The sequence below is a fragment of the Haemaphysalis longicornis genome, unplaced genomic scaffold (genome assembly GCF_048455015.1).
Source record: "Haemaphysalis longicornis isolate Haplotype H1 unplaced genomic scaffold, Haemaphysalis longicornis Haplotype H1 scaffold_1, whole genome shotgun sequence".
Taxonomy (NCBI): domain Eukaryota; kingdom Metazoa; phylum Arthropoda; class Arachnida; order Ixodida; family Ixodidae; genus Haemaphysalis; species Haemaphysalis longicornis.
This window is the reverse complement of record NW_027526203.1, coordinates 472,724,511-472,745,106: the sequence shown is the minus strand read 5'-3', so window position 1 is coordinate 472,745,106 and position 20,596 is coordinate 472,724,511. Positions and strand designations below refer to the sequence as shown.

General features: G+C 46.7%; 1 protein-coding gene across 2 annotated transcripts in view; it reads right to left on the bottom strand.

Moving 5' to 3' along the window:
• Nucleotides 1–20,596, bottom strand: part of Wcy (WW domain-containing adapter protein with coiled-coil wacky) — a 115,655-nt gene that overhangs the window by 70,950 nt on the left and 24,109 nt on the right. The window lies entirely within an intron of this gene.

The following is a 20,596-nucleotide window of genomic DNA, read 5'->3' as shown; positions in this document are numbered from 1 at the left end:
CGCTGGATCATTGATGGTACCGCCGAGTGCATGGACGCCCCCTTGTTGGATCACGGCATCACAGTTTCTCAAGGCGTGCTGCACCTCACCGAAGACTGTGCAGAATCCGGCTTTTTCATTGCACTGTGGCAGCCTCTGGTGGCACCAGTGAGAAGTGATATGGCAGGAGTGCAATTGGACCACCACTGCAGCAGGAGGGGAATCAGCGCTGGGTTTCCTGTGTTTATTTTTGAAGTAAAGCTTTACTAATCTCGTCGAGCGGTTTCGCCGTCACAGTAAATTTGACCCGCATTTGACCACAGCTGCGCCCTACCCTTGGCAACGCATCACGTGACTAGCCGGGCAAAGCTTCGCCGACGGCTGTGTTCGCTGCTGCAGGCTTGGCGCATGCACTCTTCGCAGCTGGTTCGCGCCTGACCATGTGACTCACCGCGTGCATGTGAGCTCGGCCATAAATGACAGTGAGGCTGGGCCGTGTTCTCTGAGCATTGCACCGGAGCTGGAGGCTTTAAGTCATCGTCAGCAAGCGGCATCCGCCCACCCCGCAAATATCACCCGGCCATTCGGCTCAGAAAATGGTAGAAGTGGGACCACAACCGTAGACAAAAGCAGGCTTTGGACGAATAGTACTACAAATGCAACTAAATCAAAGGTTAACCAAGTGAAACAAACTTGTAACGAGGCTAAGCTGCAGCCATTTCTTTTTTCACATGAATTGTACAGCCTGCAGCTGGAAAAGGAACAACTATGCTTGAAGAGATACATTTTCAATGTACATTTCAACGTACATTTTCAGAGATACAATCTCACAAAGCGTGTGACATTGTTCCTTTTTGCAGTAGATCCCTAAGTGTCAGTACCGGATCGCAGCTGAGGTTGAGGAAGCGATGTTCTTACGTCAATTATCTTCATTTTCTAGTTCATAAAAGGGAGGGAGGGGACAGCATAGAGCCCTGTCAGGCCGCAGCATAAACGCATGCACTTCACGTGCCCTTCATAAAAACCGCAGCTTGAGGCTGGTATGTTCACTACAGCAGTGCAGAAACTTGTATCTGGTAGCATATTTTCTCAATCCCACCGTTCTTTTTCTTCTCTCTGTCCTTGTTATCATAACGAGCATAATTGCATGTTGAGACAACTTTTAGGAGCATTTCAACCGAAGCAACTAGAGTCCTAAGCAACTGAAGACCAAACGTATCTCAGAAAATGTTTTTTTATGGTAACTGCACTAGTTCACCCTAGTCACACGAACGCCCTTTCCTCTATAACCAAGTTTGTAAAGTTCGAATCGGTTCATTCCGCTTACACAGAGGCAGTGGTACACAGGGCCTACTTTTTTACCTGAACAGCTAGCACAGCGTCATTTGGATCAAAACATTTCCCAGCAGTGGAGAGCTGTGTGCAGATTACAAAGCAAAAAAAAAATGCAGCTATTTCTACACGAATGCCAGCAAAAGCAAAACGAAAGAACATATAAAGAACATTACCAACAGGACTCGAACCACCACATCCGAGTACTCCAACGCTCTAATTCTTTCGGCCACAAAGGCGCAAGCCTCCTTTCCCAAATGCCGTATACAACAAGCTGAGGCTTAGTGAGGAAGTTGGATAAGTATTTCTGGCAACCAAATTGATCATTACTTGAATAGCACTTGTACCTTAAGAGTTCCTTGAGCTGATGATAATGATGATTTCGGGTTTAATGGCGCAAGGCCGACAAAGGCAAAGAGCGCCATGACAATGGTGCAAGATGAGAAGGATTTGTAAAGGAGGCACAAGTTTAAAAAAACTTTACTCAGGGGGTTGGTGTATAGGGCCATAATTAAAGCATAGAGAGTACACTAAGAGAAACGGTGTATAGGGTCATATTAAAACAGTGAGTGCAAGCACCTAAGGTGTAAAGCCTCAGGTTCCACCATCGTTTTAAAACACATAATGAACACAGGTGAGGTTATGGGCTATATGATATGTGTTTTAAAAAGTCTACATCTGCTAGGTAACTAAAATTACGCCCATCTTCCCGCGAGGGAACCCTGGTGTGATGCGACGCATCGGGGGTTCAATTGGCGTTTCCACTGGGTTGATTCTCTAAATAGGGTGAAACGTATTGTGAACGCGTATGATGCACTCCATCACATGCGGGTGTTCTCATATGCGGGAAGATGGGCGTAATTTTACTTTTCATGAAGGGACCGTCGCTTCCATCACGTCTTCATTGGAAGAATCAAGTCAAGCACGCAGTCGTCAAGCAAAGTGACGCGAAGTCAAACGAGAGCGAGCGCTGACTGAACCGCCGCAGCGCGATACCCGCTTTATATTCACAGCGCCTCAAGGAGAGGAGACAACGGAGGAGAGTCGTGCATGCGCACGCTTACGCGACGGGAGTGGAGCAAAGCGAGCGAAGCGAGCGAAGCGCGCGCACACAGCTGTTGTTTAGACAATGAGGCAGAGTGAGAGCGTTGCGCGCACAGCTGTCGGAGAGAAGACGGGAGGAGAGTCGCGCATGCGCAGCTGGCGTGCGGACGCCGGACAACGCCGACGCAGGAGGGACATGCCTCAGAGCAAGAGATGCGTCGCATCTAAAAACTTTTTGTAAGAGAACACTGGATGGTATGATAAAAATAATGCAGGGTGGAAGGGAATGTTATATGTGTAAGCTTCATTAAAATGATGTTTCCTTTCAGTGTTGCACGTCACACTCAATAAGCATATGAAGGACAGAAAGCTGACCCCCACACTGATGGCATTGTGGCTTGTTTGTGTCAGTTAACAAGTATGAATGCGTGATGTGCATGTGGCCAATTCTAAGCCTGCATAAGGCCGCCTCTATGAATCTGGTGTTTCTCGGCAGGAGGCTTTTCTATTTTAAGTTTAATAACATGTAATTTATTATCAACTGCTTTATCCCACTGTTGTTGCCAGTGGTTTCGAAGCTTTTTCCTCACAAATCGTTTTAGGTCTTGATATGGAACGTTTATATCTATGGTGTCACAAAGGGCAGCTTCTGCAGCCCTTTGGTCGGCCGCTTCATTTCCCGCAATGCCACAGTGGCCCGGAACCCAGCAAACTGTGACAACAAGCTTGAGACTATAAGCCAAGTAGAGGGCTCTTAAAACATCATTAAAAGTTGGGTTTCCACTAGACTTCAGACATGAAAGCTTTGAAACAACACTGAGAGAGTCTGTATATGACTGAGCTAATTTTGTGTTGGAGAATGTGGTTCAAAGCTTGTATCTGTTTGTTTTATGGCGCAAGGGCAACGATGGTCAAAGAGCGCCAACGCAATGGTTTATCATTTTGAATGATGTTTTAGTAAAATGGTGCTGTAAATGTGACGATATTAAAAGAGGTTAGTGTGGGGGTGTATACAGCCCCTCATTTAAAACAACAATAAAATTGGGGAAATGGGAATGGCAGGGTAAGAATGTAAAGAATAAATAGACACTCATAGCTTCCTCCCACTCTGAGGGGCCCTGAGGTTACACGTGGTATGATATGCGGTTTAAAAAGACAATGTCTCCCAGGTAAGCAAAAAGGCGTTTACTTGGAATTAAAGGTTGATCAGCTAAAAACATCGAGGGATGAAGTGGAATCATGTGAGTGTAGAGTTCCCGGAAGTGCTTTTTCCTTGCCTTGTGGAAGTACCCACACTCAAGACATGGGTGACGGATAGGCGATGTCCGCACCTGTCGCATTGTGGTGGTGGTTTTCCTTGAAGAAGAAGGTGCGAGTGAGTAGCGTGTGTATGGCCTATTCGTAATCTGCACATGTATACTTCCGTTGTTCTGTTGTGCTTTTCTGTGTAGTAGCTGCCTGATTGGGGTTTTATAGTGTGGAGTTTGTTATCTGTCTGAGTGTTCCAGTGTCGCTGCCAGCGTTGTCGGATTCCCTTTCGAATGAATGGTTTCCAGTCAAGAAAGGGAAGCTGCTCAACGTCGACGCTACAGCGAAGTGCTGCCACAGTGGCGCTCCGATCTGTGAGTTCATTACCAAGTTCATTACCGCTGTGTCCAGGCACCCAACACATGACTATGACCTGTTTTAAAGCGTAGGCTGCCATTATCTCTTTAACTAACCTGTTCAGCACAATGTTCCTACTTGGTTTTCCATAATGCAATGCTGTCACAACACTCAATGAGTCTGTGTATATAATGGATTGTTGTGTCTTTGTATTATGTGTTCTAGCGTAATTAATATAGCATGTGCCTCAGCCGTAAATATACTTGCGTTTCTATTTAGTGTCCTTGTGCTGGCAAAATTGGGACCGGGTGCAGCACATGCCACAGCAGTGGCAGTTTTGGAGGCATCTGTGTAAAAAGCCGTGTATGGGTATTTGTTTTGCAAGTGCAGGAAGTGTTGTCGGATGAGTTCTGTGGGTGAATGTTTTTTGTAAATTTCCTTAAATGACATGTCACAGGTGACAGGGCGCAGTTGCCAAGGTGGCATGAACTCAACGGAGTCGGTTTTGCAAGATTCAGATAAAATAACCCCAAGTTCCTCTGCCTCCACCTTCACTCGGATAGGGAAAGGCAGAGGAAGCGACGGACGGCTCAAAAACAGCCTTTCGGACGATTTGTTTTCAAGAATAGCATTTAGCGGATGACTAGTTAAGGATGTCGCCCTTACGCAGTACAAAAGTGCCATGTATGTACACTGGTGCTCCAAGCACCACTCATCAGTTTCGACATAGAGGCTTTCAATAGGACTCGTCCGGAAATCCCCGGACGCCAGGCGGAGCCCCTAGTGCAGCACTGCGTCCAGCATTTTTAGAGCTGTTTTTGAGGCAGACCCATACACTATACTTCCGTAGTCCATACGGGACCTGACAAGACTGTTAAAAACATGTAAAAGGCATGTTGTATCTGCACCGTATGACTGGCGAGAAAGGACTTTTAAGATGTTCATAGTCTTCATGCATTTCATTTTAAGTTGGTTATTATGTGGGATGAATGTAAGGTTAACTACTCCAAGAAACTTGTGTTCTCTTTTTACGGGTACGTCAACTCCCTTAAGTTGTATGGTCGGTTGCAGATGGATCCCACGCTTCCTGGAAAAGAGAACACAAATGCTTTTCTGCGGATTTAGGATAAAACCATTTTTGTCTGCCCACTTGGCTAGTCTGTTCACAGCAACTTGGATCTGCAATTCACAGAGGAGTTGCATGACCTGAAGCTGATGTGAACATCGTCTACATAGATTGAATAAAAAATGGTGGGTGGCAGTGCTTTCCTTAACGCATTCATTTTTACAATGAAAAGTGTGCAGCTAAGTACTGCACCCTGGGGAACGCCATTTTCTTGTGTATACGTCCTGGATAATGCTGCATCAACTCGTACCTGAAATGTTCTATCTGATAAGTAGCTTTCCAGTGTGTTTAAAGGAGCCATGAAGAGAAAACACAAGTTTGGTTCATTCGAAAGGTTGCCTCGTTAGAACCATACTGACACCACTTTTAAAGGAAACTTCGCTCAAATAAGCTACATAATTACGAAAAAAGGGGAATGACCATGCGACCCACCAGCTCATTTTCCGCAACAGAACCTATGATGTCACTCGAGAATGCTCTGCGATTGGCGGAGGCCGGCAAAAGCAAACGCATGTTAGGCAGGGCTTACAGTTTGCATAGCGAGCTATATGCCCGTGAAACATACTGCACATTCCTTTTATGACACTAAGAACGGTAGAGTAAACGGTTGAAGTTCCGAACAAATACGCAAATGTGTACGCCAATGCGTACGAAACTACCGCCGGCCGAGCTCGACATCTCGCCGTCGCGCAGACGAATTTTCTGGTTCGAGGCTCTTCGGGGCCAACCAACCGTTCCAGCACGCACAGCCGCGACCTTGCTTGGTATCTTAATCCCTTCACAGGAGGTTGGCCGTCATATCGCCAACCAGCAAAGGTAAAAATAGAAACGAGCGGAGTAAAGAACAACAAGCAGCGACGAGATAGTGCCTGCCACTCATCGCAGAAGTTTCGGAATGGTGGTCGTGTTGGCTTGCTGCTGTCGTTACGAGCTCGTCTCCAGTTTACAACCACTGAAAACTTCAGTTTGTTCGAGTACATTACAACAAAATTTCGTTGCTGCGTCCTGAAATGCCCATGTAGTACGGGCAAATCATCGAGGGAGTGCGACATCCCTGCCGGTGAAGAGATCTTTCATGTGCTGCCCAACGACGAACCTCGGCGAAGCAAGTCGCTACATTTTGTAAACTTTGCAAATGGAGGAGCTAAAGGAAGTACGAGTGGGCTCGCTTCATTTCCGATGAAGTGATTACGGCAGCGACGTTTACGTTAGCTCACTATTAGGACATGCCGCCGCTCATCGCCGACTTCGTCAAATCGCCGTCAAGCGCTGTGAGCTTGGAAAAAAAAAAACACTGTACACACCGCGCATTGACGCTCGTATCTTTCTGGTCGGAGCAGAGAGCTCGCGCGAACGGCTTTCCATACACGACACCGGCCAACTGGCATAAGTGATACTGCTACTGAAATTAAACTGTTATTAACCGTAATAAAAATACGGCGCATACGTACCAGTCTGTATTTGTCCGTCAAGACGGGGCTGACGAGGCAGCGGTGCCGACGGCTTGGCGTTCATCTGCTGTGAGTATCGCGGAATGGTCGCTTTCCGGTCCATCCATGTATCCCACAACTCCTGCCGCTCGTGCACTTAGAAGCATTGAGCGTTCAAGTGGTGTGAGGTTGTTAAATGCAAGCCCGAGCTCCTCGGCGAGAGTTTTGTTATCCAGATTAGGCGATTCCACGACTAGGGCTGCGGGTGCACTAGGTTTTACTAGTATTTTTAAAATGGCCGCCGTCTTGGTCGACTCCCGCGTGTGGGTGCTACATGGAGTCGACATACTAAGTATCTGTTTCATGGACCGGCTCGTATGACGCCATTGTTCACGTGACGAAATGTGCAATTTTAGCAGGAGATTTAAAATTTTGGCTTAAATTGCCTTATTTCTCAGTGAATAAAGCATCATTTGCTTCCGGGAAAGCGCTTGGGGTACTATGAAACACCTAATCTTTCGAATAAAACAAACTTTTGTTTTCTCTTCATGGCTCCTCTAAACGCCCACAGCAGTTGTTAGTACTGTGCCTATAACATTGGCACTTAAAGCACCGACACGGGTTGGGAACATATGGTCGGACGGTACAACGAAGAAAGCCTGCATTCACAAATTCAGGTAAGGTACTATGGTCAAAGGTGAGGACAACATGTTTGGTTTTGATTTCCTGATTTTCTCGACGCATAGTGATCCTCCTCACTGCAATGACGCCCTGGTCGCGCAGGCCCTCGAGGATGTCAGAGTCAGTTTCATTGTAGAGATCAGATTCGGATATGACACCTTGGGATGTATTTAGCGTTCGGTGGGGAGTGACTGATTTCAGGTCGCCAATGAGGGTTTGTTCAAGGAGCTTTTTTGATTGTGTCGGGTTGTTTACTTCTACAAGGATTTCTCCAGAGGTCAGTTTCTTGGCTTTGTAGTGTTTTCCTACAACATGTTCAATGCACTTAGCTATTAAGAAAACGGATGTAGATGTCACTGGCTTTGTACTGTCTTCGGATGCGATGATCAAGAACCGGGGAAAGTTGTCAGGTATTTCGAACGATAGGGCAGGCAATGGGGGAAGTTCGCTTCGGTGCGGCCCCTTTTGGGGGGCCAATCAATGGGTTTAGAAAATTTCGAAAGAACCATGCAGCATGGAAAAAAAGCAGGGAACGGGGGTACTTCCTTCGCTCGGTTTAACCCCTATGCCGAGAGAGGTCCCGGAGCTCCCTGCCTGGTAAACAGACAGGGAGCCCATCCGCCGGACCTTGACCACGGCTCCGACGGCCACCGTTTGTGGTTTCTACCCTTCACCTTAAAACTCCTAGCCACGGTAGGATACAGCATGAGTATGGGGGCTCGGGGTCCGCGGTGTCGCCAACACCGTCACCAAGATTACTCAAGGTGCCCCGTGCGGGGTGTGGTTCAAAGCTAGCAGGATACGCCTCTGCAGTAAATATACTAGTGTTCCTGTTCATTGTTTTGGATGAAGTGAATAGGGGGCCGTTTGAAGCACAAGACACAGCTGCAGAAGTCTTTGAGGCATCCGTGTAGAATTCAGCTGCCTTGCATTTGTCCCTGAGTGACAGAAAAGGCTGAGCAATAAAGAAGTTTGGTACATTTTTCTTTTGTATTTCTCTGAAGGACATGTCGCATTGAATTGATGATGATGATGATGAAGTTGAGGTTTAATGGCGCAGCAACCTTTCGGTTATAATGCGCCAAACACAAGGTAAGAAGATATCAATGCAAGTTAAAAGTTTTGCTCGAAGTATCATAAATATAGAAATGATTATTTTTAAAAACAGTTCTGTGAGATGAAGTAGCTAAAACTGGTGTAAAAAAGCTGAACCAGCCCCGTCCGCAGCGCCTCTGATGCTGATTGTGGCAGGATGCCCCTAGGGATTGGCCAATAAAAAGCCAGTGTCTCTGAAAAATTCAAAAACTTTAGTCAAAGGTACCATTGGTTCATCACCAAGTAAAAGCATTGGGTGTAAGGGTATACAGAAGGTGTATAAAGCTCTAAAATGTCTAATGCGGGCCGCTTCTAGGTATGGACAACTTATTAGGATATGTAGTACAGTAAGAGGTTCTAAGCAGTGCTCGCAAATGGGTTCCTGTTCCTTTTTCAACAGGAAGCCATGTGTCAGCACGGTGTGACCTATACGCAGCCGGCACAAAATAACCTCGAAGAAACGATCTCAGTGTCTACAACTTTTCCATTCAGATACGCAAGGTTTGACTAGATGTAATTTATTTCTGGTTTGTTTATCCCATTCAGACTGCCAGTACAACTTCATTGACTTTCGTATGCTGTTTCGAAGGTCCTGGTAGGGAAGCTTTAACTCTGTTATTTCAAGATGCTTGGTCTCATATGCTGCTTTATCAGCGGTTTTATTTTCTGGGATGCCAATATGGCTTGGTACCCAACAAAGGACAACTCTGACCCCTGCTAATGTAAGGCAGCACAGTGTTTTTTAGCTCACCTACAGCTGCATTCTTTGAAGGGACAAGGGAGGTTACAGCATGTATGGCACTCAAAGAATCTGTAAAAATGGCCACTTTTTGTACTCCCTTTGCTACTAATCTTCAACAGCTGAGGTTATACCAAGAACTTCCGCAGTAAAAACGCTACTCTCATCAGCAATCCTCTTTGCTACTGTCACCGGTGGATTGAAAACAGCAAAACCTGCATGACAGGAGGTTTTTGAGCCATCAGTAAAGTAGTGACAATAGTTACTGTACTTGCCTTTAAGTTCGTGAAATTCTTGGCGCAAAATTTGGTGTGGAAACATCTTTTTGTCGTATTTTAACAAGGATAGATCACATTCGACGGCCCTGTGGTCCCAGGGGGTCACAGCGTCCGAAAAACTCGGAAGGTTTGACGGGCACATCTTGAACAAATACCGAGACATGTATTCCTCCAAACGAAGGGCAACAGGGCGGACCACTCTGGGCTTGTTTGCATACAGTTGCTTGTACCTATTCTCAAACACTTCACCAGCACAGGGATGGTCCTTTATACATGCTGTTTTGGCTACATATACTCCACTTAAGTATACTCGACGGTACTCCAGGGGCCATTCATTGCACTCAACGTAGAGACTGTCGATGGGGGAGGTGCGATATGCACCTGTGGCAAGTCTGAGGCCCAGATTGTGTACTGGGTCGAGAGTGAGGTGAGGACAGACTGGCGGGCTGACCCATACACGATACAGCCATAATCAAGACGAGACCGAACCACCGAGCCATAAATTCTTAGCATACATGTGCGGTCTGCACCCCATGACTTGTGCGACAAAACTTTCAGTATGTTCAACGTTTTCATGCAGGTCATTTTGAGCTTCTTTATATGAGCTCCAAATGTCAATTTCGAGTCAAATGTGACACCTAAGAATTTGTGCTCGCGGTGTACTGGAACGGGTACATCCTTAATTTTTATATCAGGGTTGGGATGCATACCTCGTTTTCGTGTAAAGCACACACATGCACACTTCTCGGGAGAAAAACGAAAACCATTTTCATCCGCCCATCGTTGTAACTGATTTACCGCAGTTTGGACCTGCCTTTCACAGATCGAGAGGTTACAGGAGCGAAAAGCGATCTGCAAGTCATCCACATAAAGGGAGTACATGACTGGCCGGGGAATAACCTTTGCCAAAGAATTTATCTTGATGGCAAAAAGGGGTCACACTCAGTACACTGCCCTGAGGAACTCCATTTTCCTGAGGGAATGTACGGGATAGTGTATTGCCAAGTCTTACATTGAAGGTTCGTTCCTGGAGAAAACCTTCAATACATGAAAACATTCGCCCTCTGATTCCCATTGCTGCTAAATCCTTGAGAATTCCATAACACCAGGTTGTATCATAAGCCTTTGCCATATCAAAAAATATGGCAAGGCAGAACTGATTATTAACAAAGGCATCTCGTATCGTTGTTTCAAGCCTCACCAGGTGGTCAGTCGTAGACCGAAACTGCCGAAACCCGCATTGAAACCTATCTAGATAACCAGAACTTTCAAGAATAAAAACCAACCTAAAATTCAACATCCTCTCAAAGGTCTTGCACAAACAGCTGGTCAAAGTTATGGGTCGGTAGCTTGATGGACACTCTGGAGGCTTGCCGTCTTTCAGTAATGGTATTACGATAGCCTTTTTTTATGCTTTAGGCAGCTTACCCGTTTTCCAGATTTTGTTAAAGAACTTCAAAATCACTTCTAAACACCCATCACTTAAGTGCTGCAGAAAGGCATAGTGAATAAGGTCGGGGCCGACGGTAGCCTTGCACTGAGCTAATGCTCATTTCAGTTCATACAAAGTGAATTCTTTATTATATTCCTCTGTGTTATTGCTATAGTTTTTAATCTTGAACTTTTCAGCATTATTTTTATGTGCCAGGAATTCTTTTGTATAATTTTTATCACTAGAGACTTCTGCAAAGTGGGCACCTAAAACATCTGCTTGTGTTTCCAGTAAGTTGCACGCACCGTCTGTAGAGAAAAGTGGTATGCTGAACCGTCTGTAGTTGCCTTTAATTTTACGCAAATGGTCCCAGACCTTTTTTGTGGGAGTGGCAGTATTTATTGTACTTACAAAGCTTTGCCATGACTTCCTTTTGGCCACTTTTCTGATTTTCCGGGCGGCAGCATGGGCTGCTTTAAAGCTCAGACAGTTTTCTAAGGTGGGGTACCATCTAAATACACCCCATGCCTTGTTCTGCTTTTTCCGGGATTCGCAACACGCATCGTTCCACCACGGCTTTGGTTGCTTGGGAATCCGTCCAGATGTCTGGGGGATCGCAACTTTTGCAGCTGTAAGAAGTTCCTCGCAGATGTAAGTATTTGCCTCATCAATGGACATGCTGCTGTCAAAATGATCAAAGCAAACTAACTCCTTAAATCTTTCCCAATCTGCCCTCTCGAGCTTCCATCGGGGTGCACAGCTCCTGAGGGAAGGAAGGGTTTGCACTTCGCGCAGTAAAGCAGGAAAGTGATCACTTCCATATGGATCATTCACAGCACTCCACTCATAATCCATCTGGAGGTCCGGCGACCCAACACAAAGGTCTAGAGCAGAGAAGCTTCCATTACCTGCAGAAAAATGCGTCTTATCTTCGTCATTGAAAACAACTAAGCTGTTGGTAATTACCCACTGTTCAATGAGTTTTCCCCGGCTATCTATTCTTTCACCTCCCCACAAGTAGTGATGAGCATTGAAATCTCCCATAACAATTATTGGAGCTGGAAGCTGTTCAACGAGGTCATTCAGTTCCTGTAAGGACACATGATCTGATGGTGGCAAGTACAGTGAAACAACAGTGACAAGCTTGTTAATATAGACTTGTGCTGCTACAGCCTCCAGCGTAGTGTTAAGTTGTATAGACTTGAGAATTGTGCCTGGTGCCACGGCCAAGGCCACATCACCCGAGGCACAGGTGCAGTCTTCTCTGTCATTTCGAAGGAGGTGAAAGTTGCGAAAGATGTTGTCATGTCTTTTCGTTAGATTTGTCTCCTGCAAGGCTATTATTTTTGGTTCATATTTGTGTATAATTGCATGAATATCATCTTTTTTCTGATTATTGATCATGAATGATCATATTCATGATCATATTCATGATCATTCATGATCATGATCATATTCATGAATATTCATGATCATTTCTGAAATGATCATGAATATCATTTTTTTCTGATTATTCGACTAATAAACTGTAAGTGATTGTACCTTTCACAAAACTGCTGGTATGTGTTTGTAAGAGCAATCTATAAGCTACAATTACATGCATAGCAATGCTAAATGTGTCCACTAGCTCAAGAGAAAAAAATAGTTTTGTGGAAGCACTCAAAATCGGCCGTTTTTCACCGTAGCGAAAGAGTTAAACAAGGCGACAATAAAATTCACTTGTACCGGACGTATTCGGAGGTGACAGTGGTGGTATGCTGCTGCCGTCGCCGACGCCCGTAACAGTGGCCGAGGACGCAGAGCCGCGTTCCTGGATAGCTATTGTTGGTGTTTGAGCACCCTACCCAGACGCAGCGGCTTTTGAAGTGACCTAAACGTACTGTTTACTTACAGACGTCACCATAACAAGTTTTTTAGAGCTTGGAAGGGCAAAAAGAAGCGAAAGAGAACCAAAACACTGCATGAGCCCCTATGGTCAACTCCGCGAAGAAGCGGCGGCAAGCAGCGGAGAAGCGGCGGCAGGCAGCGCAGCAATCGCAAAGCGCGAGGCGTATAACCCTATACTTGGTACCAAGGTTGATATCCTTACACAGGGTTAACCCTTGCCGCCAGGAAAAATGTAGAAATGAGGAAGGAAAGAGATGACACGACAGAGGTAGGAGAGGAGATAGGATAGTGAAAGAATGGAGAGGAAGAGAGGAAAAGACGACTGGCTGATTCCCCCGGGCGGGTCAGACCGGGGGCACCGTCTGCGAGAAGCGGGGCCAAAGTGGTGTGTTGCCGCTGCTGGGGGGCCGTAAAGGTCCAAAACAATCCCAACTTTGGCTCAGCCACCAGGTTCCCCTTTTCCCCGGACACAGCAAAGCCACGCACAGCCGGGACGTGGGTAGGTCCAACCTATATGTGCTCGGGTCCGTGGTGTTGCAAGACACCAAGTGCCTACGGCAGTAGTGCCAACGGCAGCAGTGCCTACGACACTTTCAAAAAAGAAAACGCAGCGCGAACACATATTACAGGAGTTTTTGGCACTGAACGAAAAATACAAAGGCTACACCTCATTTTACACAGACGGTTCTAAAACATCATGCAACACATTACTGGGCAGTCCCAGGTAATGTGTCCAGCATACTAAGTTCGTGGCATTTCTCTTGAAACCGAAAGAGCAATGGTCTAATAGCTTGGGGTTTGTTACTAAACAGTATACTAGACGGGCATTTCGTAACTATGGGATAGCACAGGTGCTTTGGTAGTGAACGAATCTTTAGGATGTATGAGCATGTCAGCATGGTTCTTCTGTATGTAAGTGGTGGTTCTTTGTTTTCAACATAAAGACTGCTAATGGGTGATGTCCTATTTGCACCAGATGAGAGTCTTAAACGTAAATTATGTACGGGATCCAGTCGTTTTAAGTAGGACTGCCTTGCTGGGCCATACACAATGCAACCATAGACTAAGCAAGAGCGAACAGTGGAGCGATGAACGTATAGAAGGCATGTCCTGTCGGAACTCCAGTGTTTTCGTGACAGAACCTTAAAGGAGCACTGACACCAATTTTCGGCGTTAATATTATTGCACAGTTCGCTTCCTTCACTCAACATAATACCCTGGCTGAAATATGAGCGGCCTGCGACGCGAAGAACGTAGTTCAATTGGATCTCATTTATCGCGCCGACGGAGCAGCGCGCGGAGCGGCACTCAGCAAATGGACATCAGCGTGACGTCAATCCAAGAGCGGAAAAGAAGTGACGCGACAGCGCTCGTCAAAAACTCGTGACGTCCTTTCACGCGTGCGACCCCACGAGCGGCGAGCGGGCGCAACACCCTCTCAAGCGGGCGCCGGTGACGTCCGCACAAAGCGGTGACGTCTGTCCGGGAGTCTGTCATATGCGCCGTTCGGGATGAAAGCGCGGGAATTTGAAACAAACGATTTTCAGGCCGTTCAATGTAATTAACTATCGCGCGCTGAAGTATTTGAAGGGCTGTTTCGGGTTCGCCAGACCGTTAAGCATCGATAAAAACAATAAAAGTGGAGCATGAAATTTTCGTGTCAGAGCTCCTTTAAGTATATTTAAAGCTCGGGATGCTTTCTTTTTGAAGATATTGATGTGAGGCAGGAAAGTGAGTTTTTTGTCAAATGTTATGCCGAGAAATCTGTGTTCATTTTGTACGGGTATATTTATTTCTTTTAGGTGTAGGGTGGGGTCGGTCTGCAGGCCTCGTTTGAGTGAGAAAAGAATAGCGACTGTTTTGTGTGGTGAAAACTGGAAACCATTTCTGTCTGCCCATGTTGTCAGTTTATTTATAGTCAACTGTACTTGCCTCTCGCATGTCGTTACATTGGAGGATGTGCAAGCTATTTGAAGGTCATCAACATAAACAGAATAATCGACCTTGGAATTATTCTGGATATGGAGTTTATTTTTACCACAAACAGTGTTGAGCTAAGAATACAGCCCTGAGGGACCCCGTTTTCCTGTACAAAATTCCTCGACAGGGTTGAGCCCAGGCGCACTTGAAATGAACGATTTGTCATGAAGTCATTCAGGCAATTCAGCATTCTTCCACGGATGCCTAATTCTACTAAATCCCGCATTTATTCCTAACCTCCATGTAGTGTCATAAGCCTTCTCAAGATCAAAAAAGACAGCAAGACAGTGTTGTTTGTGTACAAATGCTTCTCGTACGGCATTTTCGAGGCGGACAAGATGGTCAGTTGTTGAGCATGCTTTTTTAAAGCTGCACTGGTGAATGTCTAGAAGTTCATTTGATTGTAAGACAAAACTTAACCTGGTATTCACAACAAGTTCAAAAGTTTTGGCCAGACAGCTCGTAAGGGCTATTGGCCTGTAACTACTAGGGGAGGTTGGCGGCTTTCCAGGTTTTAAGAATGCTACAATAAAAGCTTTTTTCCAAGCTCCGGGCGTTTTTCCCGATACCCAAATTTTGTTAAAAAACTTCAGAACTGCTTCTACAGCAGGACCAGATAGATGAGCGAGCATTTCATATTGTATATCATCTGGCCCGGGGGCGGTCTGCTTACCAGCCAAAAGAGCTCTTTTTAATTCTTGGAGTGTAATTAAAGTGTTGTATGTTTCGTTTGTGCCACCGCATGTTGGCAGCCGTTTCTCAGCTGTACTTTAAGAACGCTTGTGTGTAGTGTGCGGAACTTGATACTTTGGCGAAGTTTTCACCCAGTATATCTGCCTGTTCTTCTATGCTTGTTTGCACATCCAAAGGGGAAGCGTGTAGGGGGAGTACGTCCCGTTTAGCTGATGAATTTGCTCCCATACCTTCTTTGATGTTACGGAGCTGTTAAGGGACGAGGCATAATTTTGCCATGAGGCTTTCTCAGCTTTGCGACGAATGTACGTTGCTTTAGCTCTTACCTTTTTAAAATTTATTAGATTTTCCCGTGTTGGGTACCTTCTAAAGACCCCCATGCTTTATTTTGGTGCTTTTTTCCCTCCTTACAGTCTTGGGTCCACCATACTTTGTGGTTTTGCCTCACCACTACCGTGGACTGTGGAATAGCTATGCATGCAGCATTAACAATGTGGGATGGAAACACTTCGTTCAATTAGTATTGTCTGAAAAAACTTTGTCTAAATTTGCTTCCGAAGTAAAAAGACCCCAGTCAGTAAACTGAAGTTTCCACCTGCGTGGTTTCGTCGGGGTAATGGTTGGTGGTGATGTTACGCTAATGAGTACAGGTAGATGATCGCTCCCATATGGGTTGTCTATATCCCATTTAAAATCGCTAAAAACAGACGGTGCACTAAAGGATAAATCTAAGCAGCTCATCTTTTCTGAGCTTGGGGAGCAGTATGTAGGCTTGCCAGTATTCAGAAAGAAGACATTATTGGACAAAATAAAACCTAAAATCTGTACTCTTACACCAGTTTTTTTTCACTTCCCCAGAAAGATGAGTGGGCATTAAAATCACCTACTATTAAGAACAGTTTTGGTAACTGATTTACTAAGTCTTCTAGATCAAGCAGTGTTACCGTGAGTTGTAGTTCCTAGTACACACAGCAGACTGTGATTGTTTTGCATACAAGCAGGGTGGCAGCCACTGCTTCTAGCCTAGTTTTCAGTTTGTGTTCTTGAGCTGCAATACACTCGAACCTCGTTATAACGAAGTTGAAGGGGGAGTCATAATTACTTCATTATATCCATTACTTCGTTATATCAATTATCGCCGTTGAGCGCCGCGTATGCCCATTGGGACGCTTAACCTTTAAGCATGCGGAGAAAAGATGGCCGTGCAGCTCGCCCCATCGCTACGCGACCTCAAATGCAAAGAAATTTGATTACAAGACAAATATTTGGCTTATTCAGTACAGACGCTTTTTTATTGTCCGCTGGCGCTTCGCGAAAAAAAGTCTACAATTCGGACGACGCAAGCAAAACGACGCTGCACGTCAACAGCGTCGAGAGCCTGTGACAACGTACGCACGGTGAACGCGCGGGATCGCGTGCCCATGGCGTCTTCGTCATCGCTTGCGTCCGCTAGTCCGGTGACATCTGCCACGATGCCGTCATCGATCCATTCTTCGGTAGTCACCGCATCGGTGTCAGCGTTCATGTACCGTATTTACTCGAATCTAACGCGCACCTTTTTTCCGATATATCGGGTCCAAAAATTGGGTGCGCGTTAGAATCGAGTACGACGCTAAATCTCCGATATCATATCGCCATCGGCATTTCAAAATGGCCGCCTGGCAGCGTCCTCCGTGTGCTGTGGTAGTACATGTGCTTAGGTTAGTCTACCCGTTTTCTGCGTTTGATCTACCAGCATGGACGTGCCGACAGCGAAGATACGCCGAGTTCATCATGATGCCGCTTTTAAAAGGAAAGTCATAATGTGTGCGGAGACGGACGGAAATCGGGCCGCATCACGCGCATTCGGAGTTCCGGAAACATGCGTGCGGGACTGGCGCAAGCAGCAGGAGACTATTTTCGCCAGCAAGGCTACACGAAAGGGCTTCAGTGGACCGAAGCAGGGCCGGTTTGCCGAAATAGAAGAGCGGCTCGCAGAATACGTTCAAGAGCAGCGAGCGGCGCAGCGGCCCGTGACGACCGAGCTGCTCAAAGTCCGGGCGATGCAGTTAGCCCTACAAACAGGGCTAACGCGGAGCGATTTCAAAGCGAGCAGCTGCTGGCTGACGGGTGCGCGTTACAATCAAGATTTTTTTTTTTTTTTCAGGGGGGAAGTCACGAAAAACGGGTGCGCGTTACAATCGAGGGCGCGTTAGATTCGAGTAAATACGATAATCGACGAACAACTCATTGTCCGCAACGACAAGACGGGCAACAAGACCCGTCCGCAAATACGGGCAACGAGCCGCGCCGCCGCTTGTGTCTCCTTTCACCACTGTCACGTGGCCCCCTCGCCCCACTCCACCAAGCTGGGCCATCGCTGGGCATGCAGCTGGGAGAACGAGGAAGTTGGCGCGGCCCCTCGCCAGCGACTCCACGGAAAGCGTCGCCTCCGAGATAGCCGTGACGCAGCGCGGCTGCTGTAGGGAGGCGGGAGGGTTGAATTGCCACGCCGCGCGGCTGCTAATGCAGCGAAAACTGATATTGTCGGCGTAAAATATGCATTTCTTTTTCCTGCGGAGACCAATTCGGTTCGTTATATCCATTGGGAGGTCCGTTTTTCTTCGTTAAAACGAGGTTTAAAATACATGTATATCTATGGGGATTTCAAGGGGAATCTAATTTACTTCGTTATATCCATTATTTCGTTATATCCCGTTACGTTATAACGGGGTTTGAGTGTACCATTTTGCACAATTATGGCGACACCACCAGAGAGCCTATTCGCCTGCTCTCGGTTACAACGAAAGACCGGCGCCCGTTTGCTCGAACGCGATAAGTGTGGGAATAAGTTCTCAACTACGACTTAAGCGCTGTCTAGGTAAGAAGTCGTTCGCCCGAAACTGATACAAACGCTTGGTTAAGGTAGCGTTTCCGTCGGGTTTTCTGGCAACCGGCTTATTTGCCGTGGCCGGCTTTGAACTTAATGGCGTCTTATTCGTAAGGGGAACTTAACTTATGCGTACATGCAAACGGGCCCTGGTATCCTTTCAGTATGTTCTGATGGTTAGGACCCAAGTTTGTTTCCTGAACGCACAAGACTACAGGTGAATGAGTTGCGAATATTTCTTTGACGTCATTTAAATTATTTAAAAGTCCTCTACAATTCCAGTGGACTCGGAATGCCATGTTATATATGTATCAGGTGAAAACGGTAGTCGCAAGATACGGTTTTTGCCTTTCTTGGGAAATCCGCCGCACCTCCGAAGTAGACGGCCGAGAACCTCCCTCAGTTGTGTCCATTGTCTCTTCAGAGACGCTGGAGGTTCGTGCAGGATGCACGGGTGTTCGACCTCACCGTGTGGGGTGAGGCCTTCGGGACTGCCAAACCAGGTGTCCGCGCAGCCCACTTTGGGGGTGGTGGAGCAGCACTAGCTGCTTCCACCGGGGGCGCGGGGGCCTTGCTTCAGCCTCACTGTGTGGCTTCAGCAGGCTCCGAAGACAGCTGTGATGCCGCATCCTGTTGCACCACAACGGAGTAGGATCGCGTATGGGCTGGTGTCAGTCGCCTCCGTGCTTCGCGAAATGTAAGGTTTTCAGTCACTTTCAGTGTGATGATCTTTTTTTTTCACGCTGGGCAAACACGAGAGTATGCTGCGTGGTTACCCTTGCAGTTCACACAGAGTTGTTGTTCGGATTTACAGTTCTCGGAAAGGTGTTCATTGGAGGCACATTTGGAACAGGTGTCTTGGCCCCAACAGCTTAGCGAGCCATGACCATATCGTTGGCACTTGTAGCATCGGCGGGGATTTGGAATATACGGTCTCAGTTTCATTTTTGTGTATCCTACCTCCAAGGATTCTGGAAGTATGCTGGATGCAAAGGCGAGGACGATGTGCTTAGTCTGGATTTCTTTGTTTTCTCTTTTGATTTTGATTCTATACACATTTGTGACGTTCTGTTCTTTCAAACCTTCCAGAAGTTCCTCCTCAGACACGTACTTTAGGTCGTCATCGGAGATGACTTCGCGGACCGTGTTGAGCGACCGGTGTTCACTTACACTAATAGGAATCTCACCAAAAGACTTTAGTCCTGGCAGTTTGTCACACTGGCATTTGTACAGCAATTCGAGTAGGAGGTCTCCATTACCTAGCTTCTTGACTTTGTAGCCTTCACCTATAGTGGATGTCAGAGTCTTTGTAACTACAAATGGTGAGACGAGTCGTACGGGTTTTTTCAGCATGATTGCTGTGCACTGCATGGAACCGAGGGAAGTTGTTGACGTTTTTTGCGAAGAACTTTGCAGTTGCGTCAGTGCCCCCTCTTTCAAAAGAGGGATCAGTTGCGTGAAAAAAAGCCATTAAATGAAAAATCTCTTCGGCCATGGTGCCAGCCACCCACCATGGAGCCCAACAAGGGGACGGGACAGGAACTCGCGAGCAAGTCCTGCCCACGCCAACTGTACACCACGACTATAACCTAATATGGCTGAACTCAGGGTCGTCCGCCACACAAGGTTAACCGTAGCCGCCAGAAAAAAAAGGAAAACTGAGAAAGAATGGGACGACAGGAAAGTTGTTAGAAAGGAGACAGGAAAGCGAAAGGTGAAGGGGAGGACAGGAAAAGGCGACTGCCCATTCACCCTGGGCGGGTCAGACCCGAGGTGCCGTCTGAGGTGCCGTCTAGGAGAAGCGGAGGCCAAAGCGGTGTGTTGCCTTCGCCAAGGGGCCTTAAAGGTCCAAGCACTCGGCGTCGGCTCAACCACCAGCAGCCTCTTTTCCCCAGTCACGGCGCTGCCACACACGGCTAAACGTGGGTGCTCGAGGTCCGTGGTGTCGCACAGTACACGCAAACATCTGCTTTAGAAGACGCCCCCTGCAGGGGCTCAATGAGATGGCTCGGCTTGACTGCGCTACTGCACTTTAAGTCTAAGTCGCTCCACACAACGACGCTTCGCTGACTGGTACACTAGTAGAGAAACCTAAGGCAAATTAAAGGTGGGGGAAGAGTCAGCGGTTAATATAGCTACTAAGAAATTAAAATCAACCGAAACTTATCGTACGGCATAAAACCAAGGTGCGGGGAAGCACTTTTTGCACTGGGTGAACTAGCACAACGGTCACCAGCACGACCATACATACATATTTGTGATCACTTTTCTGCCTAAGGATGCAGTGGCTAGAGATATATTTGGGGGACGCTTGAAGGGCTAAAACTAAATATAAATGTCAACAGGCTATATGATATACACTTTACATTTCCATTCCTCACAGCGCTGAATTATGGCCGAGTGACTTGGAGCATTAGGTGCATTGT